General features: G+C 34.4%; 1 pseudogene; it reads left to right on the forward strand.

Moving 5' to 3' along the window:
• The first annotated feature begins 5428 nt into the window (after window positions 1-5428).
• Window positions 5429-5526, forward strand: LOC122107319 (annotated as a pseudogene).
• The last annotated feature ends 17006 nt before the right edge of the window (window positions 5527-22532 follow it).

The raw sequence follows: 22532 nt of genomic DNA on the forward strand, positions 1-22532 counted from the left end.
AGCTGGACAAAGAAACAATGTTCATGGAATAATGAAAAATAGTGTATGTGGGAATTATTTTTTACCAAAAATTAAATGAAAGTGTTGCAACAGTCTAAAGGATCTAAGGTTTGAAAAAAATCAGAAAAAAGTCATAGAGATTAGTGGATGACTACTTCATGAGCATTATTATTACTTGGTACATTTAGACAAAAATGACACTGAAACTTCAAAATGTTTGAATCAGTTGTGGACAGTAGCCTGCCTGTGGTGTTGAGGAAGACTAGAATGTATTTCTCAACTCTAGCCCCAGATGCAAGATACAAAAGAAAGCAGAGGAAATTTCAGAAGACCGAAGTCAAAGCCAGAATTAGAGTTCAGGAAGATAAAGGAAAGCAAAGGGGGAAAGCCCAAACGTATGTTGAAATGACAGATTGTGATTTTTCTAGAAGGACAGTAGAAGAGGAATAAGGTTAGGTCAATCCTTACAGGACATGACATTTTCTACAAATGACATTGTTGAAGGTCAGAGCTGAGCTGAAATTCCTGTATGGCTTGTGGTCATAGTTCATTCTAAGAGGAACATGGTCCTGTGACCATTTGGGGGCAGAGCCTGTGAGAATAGGGTGTCCAGGGTTCTGTGTTTGGACAAAGAAAAAGAACACTTAGATTTCTGAGGCTCTGTCACCATTGTTGACAAAAATAGGTGTGTTTAGGGGGGCAAGGGATCAAATACTATGTGGGCTTACACAATTACAATACAAATAGCCAAGTGATAGTTCTCATTTCATCCTGGAGAATGTGTCATTCATCTCTTGACACACTAAGTCATTAGTAAACTTCCAATTTATACTCCTTTGCTCATAATTAGTCATTAATTAGCTCAATTTTGTTGAAGTGTAATTGTGCATGAAGGTGGGATTTTGTTTTTTAACAATGTACTCTAGTCTCCACACAAAAATTCTGTATTAGTCTGGGAGTTTGGGCCCATTATAATTTGTTGTTGAATTAGCTTTGTTTTGTGATTTATTTTTGAGACCATGGAGATGGAGAATGAGGAGATTAAGAGTCTATGAGGTTTGGAAATAGATAATAGTCAGGGTAACACAAAGCAATCAACATTTAATTCCACTGGCATTTAGATTTAATATTGCCAAAGTGCAAATATTAACATACACTTCACCAGGATAAAATCTTTAAGGCAGTTCTGTATATGATTTTATTGTAAAGAGGAATGTTGCTCTGAAAACGAGGTAAGCAAATCAGTCAAATAACATTAAGTCCATCGAAAGCTGTGGTTGAGTGCAAATATGCATCCATAAGCTTTCCTTCTCCTACTATAGCCATTCATTTAGAAATAATTTCTTCTGCCAATCCTTCGTATGACTCTCTTCATGGCTGAGAACCACCTGTGCCATAATCAAATCATATGACAGAGGACCCAAGTACTTCAAATGTAAGTTCTCCTACAGATTAACTTTCTCCAAGGTCTTTTATCTCTTGTTCCCCATCTCAGTTAGAAATGTTCTCCTCAGGCAAAAATCAGAGTTTAAAAGATTGCGGTTTATTTTGTTGTCATATAATCTTAGTTAAGATTTCTCTGCATCTTATAGGAGCTCCCCTTTAACTGAACAAGCTGCTGTGTCATATCTACATCCATTATAATCAGAAGATAGAGCTTCTATCATGATGTGCTTTACCTCCAAAAGTGCTATGATTCTTCAATAGGAAACAGTCTCTTGTATCTTCTAAGGAAAAAGCACACACATGCTACTATGTTGATCTTGCTAGTATCATCGCCTAGCTAATTATATATTTCTTTTTTGTCTCTACCACATTATCCACTTGACATTCAGGAAATGTCACTCTCTATTATTATGTTGGTGTTCTCTCCTGTCCTATCAGTTTGTAACAGGCCTTTCATGCCGTTAGTGCTGACCAAAACATCTGCCATTCTAAATATACTGATTAAGTGACAGCTTTTCACACAGACTGCCTGGCATAAATCTTGGCTTTCTCTTCTCTATCTATAACATAGGGAAAATAATAGTTGTTTCAAAAGTTTGCTCTGCTCAATAATAACTAAATATATGGTATTTTGTTTCTGCCAACTAGGAAGAGCAAAGTGTCTACTATTTCCTCTGTTACATTTATCCTTGGCACATTATCTTATTTATTAATTATTCTTATTATCATTATTGTTATTACAGTCTTTTAAATTCCTTCTGAAATTTTTCTTTCTTGTTTAAATTTGAAAATGTGAATCAATAGCATTTTCTGCCTCTGTTATATAGAAATCTCATTGTATTATGCCGATTTAATGATGTTTAAGAACGATTGGTGGACATTTTAACAAATCAGAAGAGAGACTGCAAAGCCCTACAGATGACATTTTCAAACTCATGTTGGTTTATATTGCTTCTCCAGGCACGTCAGGGTACAAGCAACCTGAGACCAATTTCATTAAATTCTCTGCTTGAGGCTTTTTGGACCACACTAGCAGTGTGAATTCAGAATGCAAACCTTGCAAGGTAAAGCCAAGTGATTTGAATTGTCAGGAAAAGTTCCCCGTTCACCAAATGCCAAGGTTGAGATTCACAGTATTTGCTGTCTCTTTCTCGTGTGGTTTATTTAATCTCTTGTTCATCTTTGAACTCTAGACATGACCTTTGTGTGACTCAGCATTGAGATGTTACCTATCTTGCCTGAAACAGACAGTTTATCTGTATAAAGCATCTTTTTCCCACACACATGTATATAAAATTGCCAAAATAATGGCATATTTTGAAATCTGTTGCATAATTGTTTGGTGAAAATGGAAATGAGAAATTATGTAACAGTCACTATTTTTAGACCAATATGATCTCAGTTATATTCATATATATATTATTTATTTAAAGGTGTTTTAATCCTGCTTTAAAAAAGTCTAGCCAAATGTGTAAGATATAGAAAATTTAAAAAAATAGTATCAATCTGTACATAGTAATGCAAATTAAGGAAATTAAAGGAAATTTTATTTGAGATAATAGTGTTCTTTCAAGGGTATATTTCAGGAAATATATTATATTTAAGGAAATAAAAGTAAATTTTATTTGAGATAATAGTGTTCTTTCAAGGGTAAATATTTTGACTAATCATAGTATAAAAATATTATGAAATCTGAATTGCTAGACTTGTGCTAGTATTTACATAGACCTTAATACAACAGATTTTAAATTTATAGAATTTATTATATAACTATCTGCATAAAAATTTATACATATAGCTATGTAAAATCACATAATACTAATAATTTTGTAACTGATTAAAAAATGTATATAGTCCCTTTGTAGGTATAATACTTGCAAAATAATTAAAAATAATGTTACTATATACTATACACAATTCCAAATATATATTTAAAATTGTACTCTGTAGAAAACACAAGAGTGTATAAGTTGTTATTGTCAAAATGGTTAATATGTGAGTTTTGAATTTACAAAAACTCTGAAATAATATCTTGACTACTTCTTCACTTTTCTAGTTATTGAATATCTCTAATTAATATAATTTTAATTTGAAAATTAGGTCATAGCAGTCATCATCAAGCTGAAAAATGATGTTGAGTCAAATATATATAAATGTATAGATAATATTATAACTGGATTGAACCCCAAGATAGGGACACAACTTGGTTTTTTCTTTCTTGCTATTGTTTTTAATGTATCTAAAATGTACTATGTGAATGAATTTTCTGTTTTCTTGTATGTTCTTCCCCTATAACTCCTGTTTTCATTTTATTTGATCTAGGTGCCCTGCATCTTGTATATACCTTTTTCTAATTTGGGGAGGAGAAGGACAAAATGCTGAAACAAGGATACAGGTTGACTCATTTTAACAATGAGATGTACAAAACTCTATGTAGAAAATGAACTTTACAACATGGCGGGTGAAGAGTTGGGGAGGTGGGAAGGGAAGGGATGGCAGGGGAAAAACAAAGGAGGAGGTAACAATAATGCTGAATAGGAAATGTACTCATTATCTTACTCATGTAACTGTAACCCCTTTGTACAGTATTTTTACAATAAAAAAACAAAAAATGATAACTGGATTTTTTTGTTTGTTTTTTTGCTGGTCGTGTGGCCTGAACTCTGGGTCTGGGCGCTGTCCCTCAGCTCTTCAGCTTAAGGCTATCCCTCTACCACTTGAGTAACAGCACAACTTCTGGCTTTTTCTGTTTATGTGGTGCTGAGGAATCAAACTGAGGGCCTCATACATGCAAGGCAAGCACTCTACCACTGAGCCAGTTTCCCAGACCTATAACTGGCTTTAAACACAGGAAATATTGAAATCTGAGAACTTACAGTGTTATCGCCTCACAAAAAGACATGAAATTGGGGAATTTAGCCTTTTCTCAATATTTATGATGATTTTTTAATATTAATTCCGGAATGTTCAAAAGTCTAATGCAAAATTACCAAATAAGTGAAACCTGAATTGTGAAGTAAAAATTTAATTACAGTGCTAATCAAATAATTCTGGCAAATTTGTAATCACTATTTCATCCAATGTTCCTACTATGAAGATATTGGAATTAGTAGAACAAAGATATTATAGTTCTGGGTATATATTTAAGCTTTCCATTTTATCAAAGTGAATAGTAGTTAAGCCTTATTATGGACCAGAAAAACATAGCAGAATTACGCAGAGGAATGGGGGGGTTGGGGGGAAAGGTAAGGTGTCCTAAAATACTTTGCAATCATTCGAACAAGAGAGAAAATAACTCAGAAAGACTTCTCATACCAATAAATAAAACCAACCTGGATAGGAAAATCAAAAAAAAAAAAAATCAGGAAAGCGCTTGTCTAGGGCAGAAGGTGGAGTGGATTGATTCCAAGGAGTTTGAGGAAACTGGAGTGCTGGAAATATCCCATATCTGCATTAAAGAACAGTTACATAATTATGTACCACAGAACCAAATGTATCAAAATGTGAACACCTTACGGATACATAAAATGCATTGAAAATAAAGTGATATTGAGTATAAAAAATAAAAATAAAAGCAGTGTGTTTTAGTGTAAATAAAAAAATAAAATTGTGGGCTGTACAAATGACACACTTTTCCATCTATGTATGCTCCTATAAAAAATAATTGCCATCCAACCTCCTCTCTAAGTTTGTATGAAGTCTATCACATAAAAAGAATGAAGATAACACCCACACCAAAGAAATACTCAACTAGATATGCAAATAGCTAAGAATCTATAACCAAACCTATTATGATTTGTGTGTATGTCACATTTTAACTGACAATGCCAAAAGTTTAAACTTAGTAATATTATGTAAATACTGAAATGTATATAAAAAGTAGAAACAACATCAATCTTTAAATGCATTTCCCTTAAAAATATATGTAAAAGATTGATATGTCAAACCATAATAAAGTCATTGAAAAATAATATATGATTTTATCGCTTCTCGGCCTTTTGGCTAAGATCAAGTGTAATAATATATGATTTTACCTGTTTAAAATGGTTTATTTTTCTTTTTAAAAGGTTATAAATCCACAATTGCTTAAATATTGTAGTATTTATCAATTTTCCTTTATATATTTGTTTTCTTAAATTTGTGAAAATGCAATAGCTTATTTTAGTTTTTCTGAGTGGTAGGTGTTAGAGCAAAATACGCAAAAACAAATAAGAACAAAATCTTTATCATGTCCTAACTTCTGTTTGCAGAAGATAAATATTCAACTACTCCCAGGAAATAATTATATTTTTATCCTTGAAGTTTTACATTTTTATTCTTGAAGAGAATTATTACCTTGAAAACAATTTATTGTCTAATTTTGAGATTGGCAATCAAATATCTCCCTGCTATAATTTAAAGCCAATTTTTTTTACTTATGTAATGCATAATATAACATGGGTTTCCTTTATTCCTTATATTTATGTAACCAATTTAGAGCAAAAAAACTTTTACTGCTTGAAGAAAATTCTAAATCTTGATAATGTTGAAATTAATCACAGTTAAAAAATGAAAATCATAGTTACTGGAGGAGTAGAATTCTTATCATCTTAGGAAAGAATTTAATGAACGATAATTGCATTATATATGTGTGTACACACCAACACACTACCTACAGATCTGCTCATGGTGATTTTGATTAAGGAAGATGAAGTATGACATGATTGCCATTTCTAGAATAATTGATATGTAAAACCTGACTGGTGTACATTACAGAAAATTGTTTAGCAATAGAAAGCAACAATCAATACATGAAAAGAATGGGAAAGATGGATTTAAAAATGCATCATTATGTAATGTAGATGGAGACAGATATGACTTCAGACCAGATTTTTATTTCAGTCAAAACTACACTAATAAAGTTACAGCAGAACTTTATATTGTATATATAATGTATACATATTATATATATGTATATATGTTATATATACATATATATCTTTTGTTTCTACATCTATGACTGTGTCTAATTTATGTCTCTAAATAAATACTTTTAAAAAGTGAGAGAATTTAAACACATCATTTATTCTTAGCTAATTTATTTTTTATTTTAATCATATATCTATTACTAAATTAATGCAACATAGCAATCTTCATCAACACAAAATGGTTTGAAGCAATGATGACTCATTAAATTTTGAGTGTGTAGTCTGGAAAGTTTCTCTGGGCTGAGTTCTGCTTCACCTGGGCTTGAGGGTACAGCTGGCCAAACTCTGGCTTGTTGCTGGGGCCCTTGAGCAGCTGGGATGGAGCATATTTTAACTCAGAATCAAACTGTGGGAATTGTGATCTACACTTGACTGTATACTTAGAAAATAATACTTCAACAGTTTTGTGTTTAAGAGAGGCAATGGATTAGTGTCACTAATACAACCAATAAATCATGATACATATTTCCTTGACTAATGACTACAGAGAAAGAATTTCACTTTTGTATTAATACAATTGCTTAAACTGTATTGTAATTATTTCTTATCAAAAAAGGAAAAAGGAATAAGCATCCTAAATTGACACCTATTCACTTAAAAATTAAATAGAAAAAGATATGCCTATTAAAGTGCCAACGTTTACATTTAAGGCTTCTTATTATAAAAATGTTTACTTAAAAATATCTGATTAAGAGCCCTGTACTTATTATCTGACGGGATGTCAGCCATTTTGCTTTGGTGTATTTACTAATCAACAGATCTATTCAGGTAGGAAATTCATCCCTCTGGCATAAAAGCTTGGTGTGATAGAAATCTAGGAGAAGATTGGCTCCCGACCAAAATATCTAACATGGACTTTGTTAAAGAAAATTACATGATGTTGTCAGTGGTATTAAAACTCTGTCTAGGAAATGGAATTGGGGGAGAAAATGGTTTCTTAAGTAGATAAATTCACCAAGGAGAAGAAAAGCAAACAGTAATTGGAGAGTTCCTTTCAGTGAGCATTCCATGCTTATTCTTCAAATTATATATTGTTTATGTTCTTTTTATTGTATTTCTTATTATTGTTTTACCCCTTCAGGTAAATCAGACGCCAATGGCAGCACTGGTAATTGGATTTGTACATTATGAGGAGGTACTGATGAAATGAAATGAAATAACAGAGAAAATGGAGTCATATATGCTGAAAGAATAAAGCAAGTAAACAAAGGAACGATAAACAAAGGAGGGATGAGGGGTTTCAGAAAACGTATCTCTTGCTAAAGCGGTTTCCAGAGAGTAACAATGAAAAGTTCAAAAGACAAACATGGGAGTGAGCTTCTTAATATCCCAGAATGAATTCCCACACATGATCTCAGGGAGAACCTTGGAAAAATTAAGTAATAGTTCACCTTTTATGCAAATGACGCATATGCCAACTTAATACTATAAGTTGAACTTTGGTGGTAAAAGGTTTTAAAGCCAAGTACCTTTTAGAATGATGCTCTGTAAGTGAATTCTGGTATAGTTTAGCCATTTGTTTCATTAACTTTCCATAACTAGGTATTGATTTAGGGTAATAATTTTGCTATGGTATTGTAATCTCTACAATATTTTATGAGAAAGCATATGAATAAGTGACCAATATACATACATATGCCTATATATGTGTATGTATGTACGTATTTCCTTAGAGAAGATGCAGAGGATAGTTGTAGGAGTCACTCTTTTAAACATATAGCATGGAGTCCTTCTAATGCTCAAATCCTGCAAGGAAAGTGACTTTTACTTGTGATAAACATTTACATCTTCAGATCTAGATTAAAGCCTCCATGATGTAGGTGAGTCACACCCACTGAGATGAAGTAGTGCAAGTTCATATCCTGATCCCCAGAAGGAAAGAATTCTCCCTTTTCAACTGTAGACTGTAAATCCTGTAGATCACATCATTGGACTAGAGATGGCAAAAGTAGTTTGGGCCAGAATTTCATTTCAAATTTTATGTCCATACTATTGTATGACTCGGAGGTTATCATTCTTTAATCTTTCTCCTCTCTCTCTCTCTCTCTCTCTCTCTCTCTCTCTCTCTCTCACACACACACACACACACACACACACACACACACACACACACACACAGCAATATCTAACCTGAGCTAGTCTAATGAACCACCAGTCAACCTAAATCCAGATCAAAAGCTGAGGGAAGATAATCATAACATATATGTTTACAAACAATGAAATAAAACCCTTTTAAAATCCTTTATCCAGGCCAGGCAGCAGTGGTTAACTTGGATAATCCTAGCCTTTCACAGGCTTAGATGTGGAGGAGTGCTCTTCAAAACCAGCCAAGGCAGAAAAGCCTGTGAGAAACATCTCCAAGTCCCCAGCAAAAGCCTAAGCTGGAAATGTGGCTCATGTCATGGGATGAGAGCTGAGAAAAAGAAAAATCCAAGTGAAAGTGAGGAGCTGAGTACAATCCCCTGTATCAATAACAAATCACCACCACCACCACCACAACCACCACCATCATCATCATCATCAACATCTTAGATACATAGTTTTTAAATACAGCATTTGTTTGTGTTTTGCTCATGACACTCATTTATCTCTAAAATACTCAGAGAATTTTGTTAGTATCTTATTAAACTGAAATTCAGATATATTCTTGAATAGTCCACTCAATGGACACACAGTTCTCATGCTTCATAAAGTTTAATATCATAGGACAACATTTTAAAGGAGACTTGCAGAAATTCTAGGTGTTGCCTCAGCTTGAAACACTAGAAAACATTTTGTCATTTTATATGGAAATCTGATTAGAATAGCTGGTTCTTAAACTATATTATATTGCTCACTTCATACCTTCATAGCATTAGCATAGATATGAAATCTAAGTAGTATGCCACAGAAGAGGCATACAAGAAAAAAATTATTATATCTAAATCTTTGCTCAACCTATGTCCAGTAAAATTAACAAATGATAGTTAGTTGTCAGAATATACTGAGTTTAACCTAAATTTCAAGGTAAACATAGTAAACAGAAGAAAACATGTTAAAACATCGTGTATTTGTTTATTATCATTACTGTTGTTATTTTGCAGTTTAAAAAATTCAGTTTTGATTTCATTTGATTGTTCTGCTTTATATTAAATATAAACACAAACATTGAGAAGAGTATCAATAAAGAATTGGAAGTTCAAATGCAGATGTGTGTACCAAAATGCAGGTTAATGCAAAGGGAAACTCAGAGGAAGTAATGCATGATTCCCTAAAATATTGAATACTGTTTATCCACTTATTTAATACTATATGTATCCATTAAATGCCATTCCCTACTCTCTTAGCTAATTAACCTTGAAAATCTAATACCTCTGTCTACCATTCAGAGAGAGAGCTAGAGAGAGAGAAAGAGAAAGAGAGAGAGAGAGAGCTCTAAAAAGATAACATTTAGGACGCTTTTAGAAGATTTCAGGAAGAAATTTTTCATTGAGATTCAGAGATTTAGGATCATGATGACTGATTGTTTCTCAATTAAGGATAGGTAAATTTTAAAAAAATGAATAGGAATGCTGGAATATGAGGATCCTACTCTCCCCGATATGAGGCAGCCATTTGGGGCATCCAGGAGTCGACACAGTCTAAAAAGCATCAGGGAACAGGACTAATCGTACTCTTCTGAAATGAGACATTCTGAAGTTGTACTTGCAAAAGATACCTTAGACATTTCTGCTGCTAGATTCCCAAATCTGGCATAATGTTGCCAACTCAAAGCTGGCCCAGGAACCATTATAAGGACCTTTCACCGGTGTCCAAGATGTAACACTGAAGAGAAGAAAGGAGGACTTGGCTCTGATGGTCAGCTCGCGCGCCTCATGTCTCCGAAGGCTTCTCCACTTACAGTGAGCAGATCTGAGGCCTTTTGTCAACAAGAAGGAACACTAATAACCCAAGTTTGTCTCTAGAGGTGGTGTCACAGCCCAGCCATGCATTTTACCTACAATATTTTCTCTCCAAGTGCCAACGAGAAGAAGCATTGAACGCATCTTCATCCAGCAGCTCCGTGGGTGCACCTTCTAGAGGCCTGTTGGATCTTCAAATTGGTGGGTGTGTCCTCGCTACCACTTAAGAAAGTTACTCTACCAAGTACAGGAAGATTTGAAGATAACTCGGTCATTACTGATTAGCATGGATGCTGATTTCTGATCACTCAGGGGCAAAATAGGCGGTATAACAGTCATCAAAGATAGAGCTTGCAAAAAACATTGAAATTATACTACCACTACCACCATCACCCTCATCCTCCTCCTCCTCCTCCTCCCCCTCTCCTCCTCCTCCTCCTCTCCTCCTCCCATATAGCTTTATATTTACTCCAGAGCCACGTCACATCTATCCCTGAAATTGTTTAAAATGCAATCAAAATTAAAAGGAGTAAATACCTAAATTTTGTCTCAACTTTATAAGCCAGGCCCAAAGAAACGTAGGTCCCATGGTTTCCCTTATTTGCAGTAACAAGTACATGTGTAGGACAAGCAGAAAAGGCCAAAAGCTATGTACATTTGATCATATAAGATGATGTTAAGCAAAATGAACTCCAAGATGGGGACACAAATATATTTTTTTCTGTCTTGTTATTGTTTCTAACGTATTTATAATGTACCATGTGTTTTGTTGTTATTGTTGTTGTTGCTTTGTATGCTCCTCCCCCACGGTATAACAGCTGTTTTCACTGTTTTTGATGTCTGTGTCCTGCATCTTGTATATGCACTCTCTAATTCGGGGAGGGGAAGGAAAAATAAAAACAAAATGCTTAAATAAGAATACAGGTTGACCCATTGTAACAATGAGATGTACAAAACACTATGTTGAAAACAAATGTTACAATTTGTGGGGGGGGGGGGGGGGGAAGGAGGTAGTTGTGAGCTGGGAGAGATGCTATGCCGAAAAATGAACTTTACAATTTAGGTGGGGTGAAGGTAGGGGGTGTAGTTGAGGAAGTGGGAGGGATGGGATGATAGGGGAAAAAGAAAGGAGGAGGCAATGATGCTGGATGAGAAATGTACTCATTACCTTGCTCATGTAACTCTAACCCCTCTGTACAACATTTTTACAATAAAAACATATAAAAATAATATAAAATAAGAAGTATTCAGATTGAGGTTAATTCTGCATGAAAGTTAGTGATACATTGATTTTCTTAAAAATTAAGACACCAGAGAAGTAAAAAACAATAGAATCTGCTTTTATGCAATCCTTATCATTGGCTAATTGAATAAAATAAAACTAAGCTTAGAAACAGATATTATACTATTTCTTTATATTTAGAGTGACCTGGCATAAGAATTATATTAAGAGCTTAGAACTCTACTTGTGTTGCAACTGCTTATGATTGAAAGTATCAATATTCATAGGACCTAGTCTTAATACAATAAAAAAGATTTTGCCATGTTTGTAATTCTAAAAAGTGATCACAGTTGTATATTAATTATGACTTTCCTACTGCTTTTATTTATTGCCAAAGTAGAACAAGTTGATAGATGTCAATTTTTAAAATACTTAAGACATTGACTCTTTAATTTTTTAAAAAATATTATTTATTGTAAAGGTGATGAACAAGGGGTTTACAGTTACAAAAGTAAGATAATACAATAGTGTTTAAAAAGAATACAATTCTTTTTAAACACTATTACATTGGCTTAAATTCAACATGCATATTTTTATAAATGCATTGCTACACCAATCATATCAGATATCTGTTTTTTCTTCACAATGCTAGTCCTAAGCTAGCATTATATACAGCTGCTAAGTCATATCACATTTTAAGATTTACAGTTATTCATCTCTCAGTAGATAGATTATTCATAGTGAATACATTGATAAAATTAGCACCATTGTAAACATAATTCATGGAGAAACAACTCTGAATTTGAATTTATAACACAAGAGCAAACTGAAAATACATTTATAATATGTGGATGATTATATGAATATAGATTGATCTTATAGACTTAAAAATGCAAAGCACTATATACATGAGTGCATTCAAAAAGATTAGTGTTGATGTACTAGATTCAAACTATACTGAAAATGGAAGATTATTTTATCTATAATCATACATTCCTTCATTCTGGCATGTATTATAAGATTGATATTAAAATGGTACTTGACTTTCACACACACTTGTGTGCATACAACATGCATATACATATTATGGATGTCTTATAAACAATTTTCTTCTTTCCACTTAAGAATGACTTCGCCAAATAGCACTTCTTTAAAGTTAGCTATTTATTTATTTTAAAGGCAAAATAGAAAACATTACTGTGATCAACACTACTTACTCATTTGAGAATGTTTGTTTAATAATTTAATTAAGATTCGAGACACTGTTTCATGCAATTCCTTAAACACTTCCATAACTTGTGTATAGTGGAATCATAGAGAAAAAAAACATGCACTGTCCAAGGTTAGGGAGAAGTGATTGTGGAAGCTAAAAATGAAAGGGAAAATAGTAAAGCTATTTCAGAGTTAATGAAGCTACTGAGACATCTTCATAAGTAAAAAAAAAAAAAAAAAGGCTTTGGGTATCATTAACACTGCAAAGAAAAATAAAACTCCATCCTTATACCACAGACATTTCTGTATCCAAGAAAGAGGCAAGTTGAGACACTGGAAGTCCATTTAAATATAAATATTTACTCATGGTTTTCTCTTACTGTCTGTCATTTAATCAGATATCATAGTATTACACTCTTGTTAGTGAGTGTTGTAAGGAAAGATAATAAAAAGAAACTATTTCCATAGTTGGTATAATTTGGGGAAGGGAAGGGAAAAAACAAATAGTTTAAATAGGGATACAGGTGGACCCATTGCAACAATGAGATGTACAAGTCCTTATGTCGAAAAATGAACTTTACAACTTTGGGGCAGAGGGTGGAAGAGGGGTGTGGAAATGGGAGGGCAGGGATGGTAAAGGGAAACAAAGAAGGAGGCAACAATGCTTGGTAAGAAATGTACTCATTATCTTGCTCATGTAATTGTAACCCTTCAGTATGTATTTTCACAATAACAAATTATTAATAAAAAAGAATATTTCTAATAGTCTAAATATATAGAAATACTTATCTATTAGTCTAGGTATGGAGGCACATGATTTGCAATTCCCTTATACAGGAGACTGAGGCAAAAGAATCATAAGTTCAAGGCTAACCTGAGCTACATCACTAGACCTTATTAGAAAAACAAAAGCAAATTAAAGTGAACAGAATATAAAAGGACTTATTAAACTTTTACAAGACATTGCCTTCTTTACTTACACAACAAACAGCAAAACTGTCCATCTCTTCATTACTAATTTATTTTGTGCTGGGCCTGGGGCTTGAACTCAAGTCCTAGGCACTGTCCCTGAGCTCTTTGGTGCTCAAGGCTCTATCAGTTGAGCTACAGCTCCATATTTGGCTTTTTTTTCTAATTGGAGGCAAGAGTCTCCTGGATTTTCCTGCCCAGGTTGGCTTTGAATAATGATGATGAGAATTTTTGAAGTGGGAAGAAATTTTGAAGTACGAGAGAACAGAAGAATGAATCCTAGTATTGTGTGACTCCATTTGTAAAAACCTACTATTGAAAAGGCAAAATTATGAACCCAGTAAACACATGAGAGTTTATCAGTGTTTCACAGAGAGAGGATTAAAAATGAAACGCATAAAGAATTTTTTTAGGGCAATAAGACAGTTCTGCGTAATGGCATATGTAATGAATTGCAGGGAATTATTTTTGGGTTGTAAAGCCGTTCTGCACAATTCCACAACTAAGAATACATGACAGTGCGTGCTCGCCAAAACTCACAGACATTTCCAGCATGGCACATTACAGTGCATAATGTGAGCAAATTAAAGAGAAAGCAGTGAGCAAATTGAAAGGACTTCTGAATGGAATGTAGTCTATGAGAAACAATCTGTGCCCTCAGCGTAAAATATAACATAAAATACAACCAACACAGAGGCTGTACAGTAGCAGGTACAGTAGCTGTACAGGTTAGCTCTTCTGAAACCAAACTCCATGGCATTGAATAGTGGATTGTGGGTAGTGAGAGCTCTGTGTCTCACAGTTGGTGGGTTTTAATGTTAAGGTCAATAAGAGAGAAACCAAGACTTTTCCAGGTATTGCAAGAATAGAGCTGATCCAGAATGTCTTGGCACACAATACATGTACTACACATATTTGTTGAATAAATGTCTACATGAATAAAACAATAGAAGGGATCACACAATGGGTACTATAGACTCAATTTACGTGCACTCTTTGTCACCTGTTTTATGTACCATTGCTGGTATCTAATAGCATTAAATTGGGGGGGAAATAAGTGCCCAGTGCATGGTAGGAGAATCTGGAGTTCAAGGCCAGCCTAAGCTACATAGCTAGACCGTATCTCAGAAAAACAAAAGCGAATACAACCAAATATAAAAGGCCTTATTAACCCTTTCTTTAGAGTGATGATGTTCAGCTCTTTATGATGGAATATAATAAATGTATAGATACAGTTATCAATCCATGGATAGAGTTATATAATCGATAAAATTGAACAGCATTAAAAATCACAAGGTGATGGGCCCCTCTGCTGCATTGTTTTATCCATTTCCCATTTCCCTCTGCAGCCCATCGGCTGCACTGGACCTTGATGGAAGTAAACTAGGCAATTCAAAGGCAGCGAAGGGAGGGAGAGAATGAGAAAGAGGGAACGGCTGACACCAACCCAATGGAAATAAATATACATATCACCCAATTTGGAATAAATAGTTGTATTGTCAAAGTTCGTAGAGTTCATAAGCTTTATAGATCTTGATAATCACAATTTACCTTGTGAAGGTTAAAATGTGTGACATTAGCTAAGTATTACTATCCCACAATATTGTGAAATTTATGTTATCACTTAATCTCAATAAATAATTTTTTTTTAAAAAGCCACAAGGATGTCCCAGAATACAAGTAAGAAATGACACAGACATGGAGGCAAAAAGAAAAAAAATGTTTCACATCACTTCCACTGACTGCAGAGTTTGGAAGGAGCAGGAATAACACGTGCTGAATGAGGACAAACATCTACCGAATCCAAGCAGATGTGCTTCTGTTAATGAAGTCCCACGTGAATATTTTCTGGCTTCATGTATATTTTCCTCAAAAACTCGATAAAATGTATTAAAAGCCTGCTTCAGGAAGAATGTAAAGAAACCCATCCCAGGATTATAGAGTCATTCGAACCCACGGCGGAAATGGAAGTGTGAGAAATTGATTGCTTTATCAGAAACTACACATGCAAGTAGCTGAGAATTTTGAGAAATTGGAGGAAAAACTTTGTAGGGATGGTTATACGTTTTCAGTAGATAAAAGTAAAAACAAGAATAGAAAGAGAGAGAACACTCCTAGAAGAGAGTGTGTTTGCACAGAGTACATGCAGAAAAGTGAAAGAAAAAAAGAGAGGAGAGACAGTCTATCAAAGGAAAGATATTAAGTCTGAAGATATCTAATGTAATGCCATATTAAAATTTCCTAATGCAGTTATATACTTCATTTCAAGTTCTTCACCATGAAAGTACATTAAATTGATGATTTTATTTTTTTAAAATATGAATCATTAGCTTGCCTCACAGTCAAATCTACAGTTGCTACTGCAGACATAACCCTGTCTCAATCAGCTCATACATTTGACATACTTCTTTATTGGTATTCTGTCAATCCCTCATATAAATTTTCTCCATACTTTACATTCCCAACATTGTTTATGCTTCAAATTACATTTTTCTCCTGTTGATTTTCTACACTGTCAATAAAGGCTCTTCAAGCATCTGTCAGTATTTTCAAGCCCTTATAAACTGTTTATGGATTAAACCCCCAGCCTTCATTCTTGGCATTTCTGAAGGTCTCTAATGAATCCCGCTATAGTTTACTGCTATCTCAGAATGAAATTTTCACTTACACCAACAAAAGTTGACACACACCGGTCCCTGGCAGCAACATCTGGTCCTTGTCTCCTTGTATTCACACATTTCCCTCAAATTAAATAACTAGGTGCCTTCTTCTAAGAGTTCAAACCTTTCATGTCTGAGCACCAAACTTTTGTCTTTCTAGCTTCTCTAAAACTTATTTTGCAAATAGAGTTTTAGGGTATAGATTGACCCATTGTAACAATGAGATGTACAAGATACTGTGTTGAAAATGAACTTTACAACTTGGGGGGGAGGAGTTAGGGAGGTGAAGAGGGAAGGGATGGTAGGGGGAAAACAAAGGAGGAGGTAGCAATGCTGGATAGGAAATGTACTCATTACCTTACTCATGTGAGTGTAACCCCTCGGTACAGTATTTTTACAATAAAAAAAATAAAGGATTAAGGTAGTGGTTCAACTATGAAAATATTTACCTATCCAAGAATGAAACCCCCGACTTAAGCCATAGTATTGCCAAATATTTTCAAATTAAAATTAATTGAAACACAACATGCATATATATTAATGGAATAGAACATTATGTTTTAACACATGTACTCAAGAGAATATTTAAATGAAGCAAATTGTATTTATGTCCTTGAGCAGTCATCATTTCTTTATAGTGAAATCATTCAAAATCTGTGCTCTTGGCCTTTTGAAAAGCATGGTATATTATTGTTTTCTCTAGTACCCCAAGGAAGGACATCAAAACTCCTGTCTACTGTAATCTAGTAGCATGGGTGCCCCCTTTTCTATGCCTTTCCATACACAACTCATTTTTAAAATATTTATTTATTTATTTTTGTCGGTCATGCGGCTTGAACTCTGGGCTTAGGTACCATCCCTCAGCTCTTCAGCTCAACCGAGTACTCTATCACTTGAGCCACAGGCCACTTCTGGTTTTCTAGTGGTTTGTTGGAGATAAGAGTCTTGTGGACTTTCCTGCCTGGGCTGGCTTTGAACTGCGATTCTCAGATCTCAGCCTCCTGAGTAGCTAGGATTACAGGTGTGAGCCACGGGTGCCTGGCTCATACACAACTCTACTTGGCCACTGATAACCATGTTTCTCTTGGAGTTGGAATATACCCTTTGTGACAAATCAAAGAAGGAAAAAGAGGACAATAGGAAAAAGAAAAAAGAAGAAAATGGGAAGGTTTCACCTATAATGATGACAATTTCATTTTACTAGTACAGGATGTGCTAACATTTAGCTTCCCTCAGTTGTTGGTTGAATAGGAACAATAAAGTGTTTTGTTTAGCAGAACTCCAGAATTCTGCATCCTATTCTAGTGCTAGTCCTTCTGGATTGTTTCTGCAAATTATTTTTTGCTGAAAAGGATGAGTGAAAGTATCAATTTTCAGATGCTCTTAAATATTTTCTCCCTCCTTTCGGGACACCCAATAAAGGCAGAGCAATTGGCTTCCAGCATGGCAAAATTATCAGTGACAGCATTAAGGAACTGAGCTATGCAGTCCATGATGGTCAATAAAATATTTAAGACTTGAGTGATGACTTTCCTAAAATATTTAGTTAGACTTACAAAAGAGCTGCAAAGGTAACCAAGAGTTTCCATAGGCTCGCAGCTCAGCTTTTCCTGTGCTCACAGCTCACGAACTATGGGCTATTTATTCATCATGGCTAAGACATTAATGTAGATAGAAGACTATTACCTAAACTACAGGGCATTTGGATTTCATGATTTTTTTATACTAATATACTCTTTATACTTCAAGATCTAGTCTAGGACATTATGGCAAGCTTAGTTTTTGCTGATTTACTCTACTGTAGATAATTATCAGCTAATTAATATCCTTGTAAAAAACGTCATTTAGTTCATAGCAAACTTCAAGAAATGGAGAAAGATGTCCTCCCTTCAGAAAAAGAGAGGAGTTGGAAAGAGTGTAGGGAAATAAGTTGAAAACAACATGGGAATTATTTTGAGGAAGATAATGATTGTGTTTCTTCTTTATATTTTTTGAAAGTACTGAGATTCAAACTGACTTCAGCTGTGAGTTTTGGTAGTACTGAGGTTTGAATTTGGGGCTTCAAGCTTGGCTAGGTTGGTGCGTTACAACTTGAGCGATTGCTCTAGTCCTGCTTTTAGTTGGTATTTTGGAGACAGAGTGTAGGCTAATCTCAACACTGATCCTGTTATTCTCAGGTCTCCAAGTAGCTAAAATTACAGGTATGTGCCACACATCCCTATCTGGAAGGCATTTTGGAACTATGGAAATAATCCAGATTTTTGAAAATTTCATCCAACCTTAAATTCAGCAGTGGCCCTAGGTATTTTAAGAATGGTTGCTATGTATGTCATTCTTCTTCCTCCGTCTCGTAGTTGGAATTCTCCATGAAAACAACTCTTTTGTTATTTTTTTTTCATTTAATGTTTTTGTCTTTCTCCAGATATTAGTAGATAGTATTTAGGATATCATAATAAATTATTATATTCTGCTATGTTTTTGAATGTTTTCTTTTTTAGATTTAAGATGTTCTATTTGATTTCTATATCTCCAATTTTTTTTCAAATATTTTTATAATTAGCTAAGGTGGATCTTTATATTGTAACTTTTGGTAAGACACTACTAGTTTATTTTGTGAATAAGAAAAAATATTACATTGCTTGATTTCATTTTCAGAAATGAGCGCCATTTTGTAGGAATGTATTGTAACAATTTTATGTAGCCACTTAATTAATAATGCTATAGAAATTCTATTTTAAAAAGTTTTTTTTTTCAGTACTGGGGCTTGAACACAGGGGAATTGGTTTGCTTTCTCAGTGTTGATAGCTGATCACTTGAGCCACACCTATCATTGGAGATAGTCTTTTGGATATTTATGACCAATCTGGTCTTAGACTTTCAAGTCTTCTGATAATCTAATTCATTTCTGAGCCTTTTGATGCTGGTCACTTTTATAGACTATGTAACTATCTCTGTAGTCTTATCTCCAGATCGTGCATTTGTTTTTCCCCAACTTAATACTATTAAATACCTACCATGCTAAATACAAAAGTCAGCCATCAGTTTGGTGGGATTTTTTTTGTGTCTACTCATAAAGTAGTTTTTTTTTTTTTGGGTCCGGTCGTGGGGCCTGAACTCTGGGCCTGGGCACTGTCCTTCAGCTCTTCAGCTCAAGGATAGCGCTCTACCACTTGAGCCACAGCGCCATTTCTGGCTTTTTTCTTTTTGCTTATGTGGTGCTGAGGAATCAAACCCAGGGCCTTGAGCATGCAAGGCAAGTGCTCTACCACTGAGCCACCTTCCCAGCCCTCATAAAGTAGTTTTATGGATTCCTGCTTTGAGTCTCACATTTTGGCAGATTTTCTTCCTGATTTTGACATTCAAGAAACTTGACATCATAAAGTGAGTTGAGAGATGTTTTTCCCTTTTCATCTTCAAGCCTTAAATTATGATTAGTTTTATTTTATCTTTTCATATTTGGTAGATTTCATTAGTGAAAAAACACCTGGGAATGAAGTCTTAACAGATGTAGCATTCATTTATGAAAGTTCTTCTTGGTTGAGCTATGATGATGACTGTCTTTCAAAGAATGTCATACATTTCAAGGAAAATTTTAGAATTATGAGAGTGGAATTGCTCTTCATACACTTTCATTGTCAGTTTAATTCTTGTGGCATCACAAAATGAAGTCTCTTTTTTCTTTCCTGATTTGAAAATTGCTAACATCCTTTCCCCACTTTTTCCTCGAATTTATTAGATTGATCTTTCCAAAATACAGCTTTGTTCCTTGTTCTTAGTTCAACTTAGAATCAAGCAATGTTTTCATCAACTTGTTAATGAGTGAAGAAAGTGTGGTATCTGTGGCATGCTGGATAGAAATTTTACCATTCAGAATCTGAATCTTCCGGAAGTTATTTCTGAAAGTTCTAGAAGTTGTATTAGTCATTACCTTTTGCATCTGGACATGTGATATAAACCCTGCTCTTTGGCTTGTATGATAGCTTTAGTTTAAAATAAGAATGTGGACTTATCCTACTAGGGGATAGTGGCTTGTATTCTTACTCAAACATTCCAATTTTGTGCATTTGTTCCTATAATTATATAATAAACATTTTCCAACAAAAACAAGTAAACAATTGCTTTCTAACATAAATGGGTATTCCTTTTCTTGCCAATAAACCTGAGTTCAAAATGCCAGTGTTCACACAGGATTTTAATGTGGATCCAGCTTACTTTTTTTGAATATTTGTATAATTGGGGTCATCAGGCAGAAGGAAAAGTTTTTTAAGAACAAAAACAGTAAGTGATGTTATTACTACATACACACACATATATTCATCTCTAATAATGATTATAGTGAATTCAGGAATTTTTTCAGTGAAATAATTATTTTGAAAAAAACATATTAGAAATCCAATTGTACAGCTCTTGGGCTATTTTGTGCAGGATCATGTGTTGAAAGATCAATCATCACAGGTGTAATAAGGTCATAAAAATGGACAGAAGTTCTCAGATATTTACAGTTAAGTGTTGATCTTACTTTTCACTTCCAAATTGGGTTGCCAATAAGAACTTTAAAGCAAGAAGAGTTCAATATTAAATTTCACTTCAAGTAGAAACCAAGTTAAATACTGTACCTAAGTGAAAATAATATTGTAATTACTGTCAAACCACAGTAATCACCAGGTAACACTTTTGCTGTGTGTTCTCATGAAGCATATCCTTCCCTTTTGCAGTCTTCAAAATACAGAGTGAATGAGCCATTTATTGATTAGGCCTTCACACCCTTGCCCAGTAACATTAAACATGCCATCAAGACTCTTATTACCCCGAAGAACAAAGTGACAAGCTCAATCTCACTGGGCTGTTAAAGACAAATAATAGTGTGGAAAGTATTGGAATGTTTGACATTGAAGTGAGCGTGTGTTATTGGTGACACCTGGTATTTTTTTTCCAATTGGGCAGCATATGTTAATCAGCCATTTCAAAGAGCCCTTTTAAAAAAATCCATAACTAAAACGAAACGTCAGAAGCTTAAGGCTTTTGGAGCCAGGAGACCTGACTTTAAACTTGGCTTTAAGTCTGTCCTAACACATTTCAGTGGAAAATTTACCCCTTTTGAGTGTCAAGGAGTTGTTATTTTAGCATATGACTTAATTTATAATTATTAAATAGAATACATTATAATGTAAGGATGATAAACATATCAAAATATTTCAGATTCATTATTGCTTTAAATATGGATATCCAATTTTACCAGCAACATTTTAAAAATTAGTTTTCTCCACTTAGAGGGGAAAAAAAAAGATATCTATCAGGTGGGTTTGGTAATGTTTGCATGTACACCTAGTTAATAAAGAGGTTAAATTAGAATGATTGTTTAAGTCTGTGAGTTTGAGGCCTGCCTTGGAAAGACAGTATGAGTCTGCCTCAAAACTAAAAATGAAGGGGCTGGGAAGGTGGCTCAGTGGTAGAGCGCTTGCCTTGCATGCCTTAGGCCCTGGGTTTCATTCCTCAGCACCACATAATCAAAAAGAAAAAAGCCGGAAGTGGCGCTGTGGCTCAAGTGGTAGAGTGCTAGCCTTGAGCTGAAGAGCTGAGGGACAGCGCCCAGGCCCAGAGTTCAGGCCCCACAACTGGACCCAAAAAAATACAATAAAAATAAAAATAAAGAATATTTGTCTTTATTTTCATGAGCATGTCTCTGTCCATGGTTATCTAAATCTATCTTCCTAACATAGCTATTGGGTTTTTTTTACCTTTTTTAAAATTTTTATTTATTTTTTATTGTGAAAATACTGTACAGAGGGGTTACAATTACATGGGCAAGATAATGAGTACATTTCTTATCAAGCGTTGTTGCCTCCACCTTTGTCTCCCCTTCCCATCCTTGCCCATCCTCCCCTCGTTTCCCCCCTCCCCCCAAAACAAAGTTGTAAAGTTCGTTTTTGACATAGTGACTTGTACTTCTCATTGCTGCAACGGGTCCACCTGTAACCTTATTTAAACTACTTTTTTTCCCCTTCCCCTCCACAAATTATACCGACATCAAATACAGTGAAAGCAGGGGTTACACTGTGGGGAGGGACATAAAAAGCAACAAAGAAATCATCTTATAAATGCGTTAGAAACAATCTCATGAAAGAAAAAAAACATTTGAATACTTATCTTACGGTTCATTTCCCTAACATCACCT

Source organism: Dipodomys spectabilis, unplaced genomic scaffold (assembly GCF_019054845.1).
Source record: "Dipodomys spectabilis isolate Male_0828 unplaced genomic scaffold, ASM1905484v1 ptg000050l, whole genome shotgun sequence".
Lineage (NCBI taxonomy): Eukaryota > Metazoa > Chordata > Mammalia > Rodentia > Heteromyidae > Dipodomys > Dipodomys spectabilis.